Source organism: Lithobates pipiens, unplaced genomic scaffold (genome assembly GCF_037356315.1).
Source record: "Lithobates pipiens isolate NorthernLeopardFrog02 unplaced genomic scaffold, aLitPip1_a1.2 Scaffold_19, whole genome shotgun sequence".
Lineage (NCBI taxonomy): Eukaryota > Metazoa > Chordata > Amphibia > Anura > Ranidae > Lithobates > Lithobates pipiens.
Genome location: NW_027507764.1, coordinates 162315337 through 162320792, shown reverse-complemented (window position 1 = coordinate 162320792; position 5456 = coordinate 162315337).

The following is a 5456-nucleotide window of genomic DNA, read 5'->3' as shown; positions in this document are numbered from 1 at the left end:
AGAAATAACCCAAATGACCCTGACAAAAAGTTTATATACCCTGGAATGTTTGGCCTTGGTACAGACACAGAAGGTGGGACACAGGTTAAAATGGAAATTCAAGGTTAATTTCCCACATTTTTGGCTTTTTTAATCACAATTAGTGTTTGTGTATAAATAGTCAATGAGTTTGTTAGCTCTCACATGGATGTACTAAGCAGGCTAGACACTGAGCCATGAAGAGGTAGAAAATAACAGTGAAAAGACCTGCGTAACAAGGTAATTTAAAACTTTACAAACATGGAAAAGGATATAAAATGTTATCCAAAGCCTTGAATATGCCAGTCGGTACTGTTTAATCACTTATTAAGAAGTGGAAAATTAGGGTCTCCTTTGATACCAAGCTGAGGCACCGAGGTGGTAAAGCGGTTTCAGACCAAAGGTTTTAAAAAGGAGACATGAAATACATTTTAGATGTATATTAAAAGGAAGGTCTAAAGCATAATCCACTGGGTTAATCCTACAAAGAATACGGAAAGGGCCAATAAACCAAGGTGCGAACTTCAGAGAGGGAACACGAAGTTGGAGGTTGCAAGATGACAGTCAGACCCTGTCCTCACCCTAGTAGAAAGGCACAGGCAGGTGTCTGCGGTCAGCATGGAGTCTGTACCTATCATTAGCATGTTGCAAAGCCTCCTGGACTTGTGCCCAAGTGGAATGAAGACCACGGAAATACTCTGCGGAATAAAAGAGTCAGGCAACATGGAAGGTTGGAAACCATTGTTCGCCATAAATGAAGCAGAATGTCACGGTCGTTCCACTACCCCGATCGTACAGAAGAGACGTACCTGCAGGGTTCCTGTACGACGGGATCTCCGACGCCCTCGGACGCGGGTCGACGCGAACAAACACGCGCGGGTGCACGCAGGTTCCAACAGACGTTCGCAGGTGCGCGCCGACACAAGCGGGCGTTCGCACCGTACGGACGTGCGCGGGGTCACGAGCGTAACCACGGCCACCTGCGGGGGTACGCAAACGGGCCGTACGACCAATCCTGTTGCCCAATAGACTATTTAAGGCCACAGCTCCTGCTCCTCGGTGCTGTTCGGTCTACAGCGTTCCTGAGACTTCTGCTGTTTGTTCGTGATTGTGTTCCTGATATTATACCCGACCTGTTCCTGGACTCTGCCTGTATTCCGCCTGCCCTTGACCTTTGCCTGATTGACTACGCCTCTGCCTCCCGCTTCTGTACCTCCGCTGCCAGATAGTTGCCGACCCTGCCTGACTGACCACGCCTCTGCCTCTCGCTTCTGTACCTCCGCTGCCTGATAGTTACCGACCCAGCCTGATTGACTACGCCTGTCTGCCTGAAGCCCGGCACCCATTGACTCTGCCACCTTGTCGGTCCACTTGTGCCAGCCGCCCAGCAGTCCTTGACTGACATCCAACGCCAGGTGCACCTGCCGTTCCTGTTACCATCTGTTCCAGTTGTATCCGCTATCTGCTATCCGGCTAGGCACTTGTGTCCTCCGGGCTCCTGAACCCCTGTCTCCATCACCAGGGGCTCGAGAGCCGGTGGTTTACGAGGCGCCGCTCCCTGCACGTTGGGGCTCTCTAACCAGGTACGTGACACAGAATTCAAGGCACTATTGTGAGAAAACAACATGGTAAGAGGTCTGACCAGTTGTTATGATGGTCAGAAATATAGCAACGTAGGAATTGCTTCAAGAAATGATTGGATTGTTCTGCAACCCCATTAGACTGCAGGTGATACGCAGAGGAGAAAGCAAGCTGAATTCCCAACTGTGCACAAAAGGCTCACCAGAACTCGGGACACAAACTGACTACTCCTGTCCAAGACAATCCCCTTGGGCAGTCCATGTAAGCAAAAAATCTCCCGAGCAAAAATGGAAGCCAGTTCCTTAGAAGTGGGCAACTTCTTAAGTGGAATGCAATGAGACATTTTCGAGAACCAGTCAACCGCCATAAGGATAACTGTGTTGCCCTGGGAGTTGGGTAACTGCCCAATGAAATCCATAGACAGGTGGGTCCAGGGCCTCTCTCCATTGGGTATGGGTTGTGGGAGACCCACTGGAAGGTGTCGTGGAGTCTTAATCTTAGCACACACGGAAAAGGGCAGCAATGAAGGTGGTTACATCAGCATGTAGACTAGGCCAACAAAATTATTGGCAAATGGCCCAAAAGAGTTGATACTTCCCAGGGTGTATAGCAGCCTTGGGAGAATGGTAAGTCTGGAGCACGGCAGTACGGAGACTCTCTGGGACAAAGCAGCAGTCACAAGGTTTCTCAGGAGGAGCATGGACCTAAGCAGCAAGAATTTTGTCACCCAAAGGTGAAGTGAGACTGGTGCAAACCATAGGCATGATAGGAATATTGTCGTACCAAAGCGGGTAAGAATGAGACAATGTAATTGAAACTTAACAAGAAAAGAGCCCATCATGCCCTTCTGGGAGAGAGGCATTTAGTCTCAGACAAGAATGTGAGATTCTTATGGTCAGTAGGAATGAGAACTAGCACAGTGGTACCGTCGAGGAGTTGTTTCCATTCTTTCAGGGCTAAAATGATCGCTAACAGCTCTCTGTCACCAATCTCGTAATTGCACTCCGCAGGTGACAATTTCTTGGAAAGGTAGCCACAAGATTGCATAGCACTCTCAGAGATAGGACGTTGAGACAGAAGGGCACCAACTCCAGTCTCAGAAGCATCAACCTCAAGGATAAAAGGTAACATAGGATCAGCATGTACCAACACAAGAGCAGAAACAAGAGACTCTCAGAGGCCTTAATGGACTCCAGAGACTATCTCTGTGGGTTACTGTCCTTTCTGGTCAATCCAGTCAGTGGCTTGGCCAGAGCCGAGAAGTTACAAATAAACTTCCGATAATTGTTGGAAAAGCCAATAAAAAACTACAGAGGGCATAAACCCACGAGTCGGGAGCCACTGTAGGACTGCTGAAAGTTTCTCTGGGTCCATCAAAAAAACAGCAGTGGAAATGAGATAACCCAGGAATTTAACCTGTTCACTATGGAATTCGCACTTCACCAATTTACAACAGAGATGGTTCACTCTTAATTTCTGAAGCACATGACAGACGTCTGTGTAGTGGCTCTCCAGAGACTTGGAAAATATGAGGATATCATTGAGATAAACCACCACACATAACTGCAACAAATCTTGGAGGACATTGTTAATAAATTCCCGGAAAACTGCCGGGGCATTACAAAGACCAAAAGGTATTATGAGGTAATCAGAATGGCCTGTTCTGGTATTAAACGCAGTTTTGCACTTGTCGCCCTCTTTAATCCTTACGAGATTGTATGCTCCTCTCAAATCAAGCTTTGTGAAAACAGTTTCTCCCTTGAGGCGGTCAAATAACTCCGTAATCAACGGAATCGGATAGGCATTCTTAATCACGAAACGATTGAGATCCCTATAATCAATATAAAGTCTCAGTTCACCACTCTTCTTCTTCACAAAGAAGAAACCAGCACCAGCAGGAGATGAGGATTTGCGGATTAAACCTTGAGAAAGCGCGTCTGCAACATACTCCTCCATGGCCTTATCCTCCAAGACCAACAAAGGGTAAACCTGGCCGCGAGAGGGTATGGCACCAGACTGAAAGTTAATTATCTGACCGGTGTGGAGGCAAACTACCGGCTTGACCTTTGTCAAAGACATTGCTAAAATCACGGTACTCCAGCAGGGAGGAGAGTGAAGAGGTGCACAGGAGCTTGGCTACCTTCTGGAAGCATGTCTTACTGCATTGTGGCGACCAGGAGAGAACCTCAGCAGACAATCAAATGAGGGGTTGTACCTCTGTAACCAAAGATAACCAATAACCAGTGGAAACTTAGATGAGGAAATAACTTGGAATTGCATTATCTCATGATGAAGATGGAACAGTTTTACGAGTCACATGGGCAGGCTGTAGAGGTCTCCCATCAAGAGCCTCAATGGCAAGTGGAGTGTCACGCAGCTGCAGTCCCAGAATCGATTATAGCCTGCATCTCGACAGATGACTGGGCCCAAGAAAGGGTAACCGAAACCAGAGGCTTATGCTTCTGCATAACTGGGGACAAAACAACACCACCTAAGGTCTGTCCATGACAGGACCTCAAGGTTCAGGCATTTCCTGGACGGGTAGGACAAAACTTCAAAAAGTGACCTGCCTGGCCACAATCCCTCCCTCCTAAAGTTTCTCTCATCTGCAGAGATACACGGGAAACCCAAGTGCATGGGTTCACCTTCACCGACCGACTCGGTACCAGAAGGCGTGGAGGCATGGGAGGTGAGGGAGGCAAGGGTGGGACTGCAAAGCTCAGAGACAAATGTACAGGAGGCTTCCGCAAGCACTCCTTAAAAGAGAGTCTTTCTCTGAGTCTGGAGTCAATGAGGATGGCAAACATGATCAACTTCTCCAGTTTAGTGGGTATATCTCGGGTTGCTATCTCATCCTTGATGGTATCCGAGAGACAATGAGAAAAAGCAGCCACGAGGGCCTCATTATTCCAAGCAACCTCTGCTACAACAGTACGGAATTCAATGGCGTAATTGGCAACAGCTCTTGTACTCTGTTTGATGGACATTAGCACTTGGCAGCAAAAGCGGAGCATGCAGGAACATCAAATACCCTTTTAAAAGAAGCCGCAAACTAAGGGTAACTCAAAGCAACAGGTTTTTGCGTCTCTCATAGAGGGTCTGCCCAGGCCAAGGCTCTCTCAGAAAGCAAAGATATCACAAAACCTACTTTGCTTCTGTCCGTGGGAAATGCCTGGGGCAGCATCTCAAAGTATATCTCAACCTGGTTAAGAAACCCTCTGCATTGGACTGGATTGCCCCCAAATCGCTGGGAAAGTGTAGCAGAACCAGACATACCTGTTATAGAGGTAATACTCAAGGCGGGTGCCTGCATAGAGACTAGAGCAGCAGCAGGGATGGCCTGCAACACAGGTTATACCGAAGCAGCCACAGTGGGAGATTCCAGTTGAGCCGTGCGACTCAGGAGCGTTTGTAATGCCATAGCACACTGATCCATGCAGTGATCCTGCTCATCCAATCTGGAAAAAATATTATCAACAAGTGGATTGACTGTATCTTCTGAATTCATGGCCTTCGCTTACTGTCAGAAACCATTAATCAGACTGAGACAGAAGTACAGTTAAATCACACTTGTTTAATAATAATTAAAAATAGGTAAACAGAGTAAACATAGTCAAAACATAGCCAGAGTTCATGAACCGGAACGGATAGCCAGACAAGCCAAAACGTCAGAGAGCCAGAAGGAATGTCAGCCAAGCAAGTCTTTAACAGAAACACAGGATAGCATCTTTAGTGATGTGACCAAGGCAAAGGCAGAGATCATCTGGACTGGACGGCTTAAGTAGGCAGGACCGACGAGCAGGATCATCAACAGATGAGTCACTGTGGAGAGATAGGAGCTGGCAATTATCTGACAG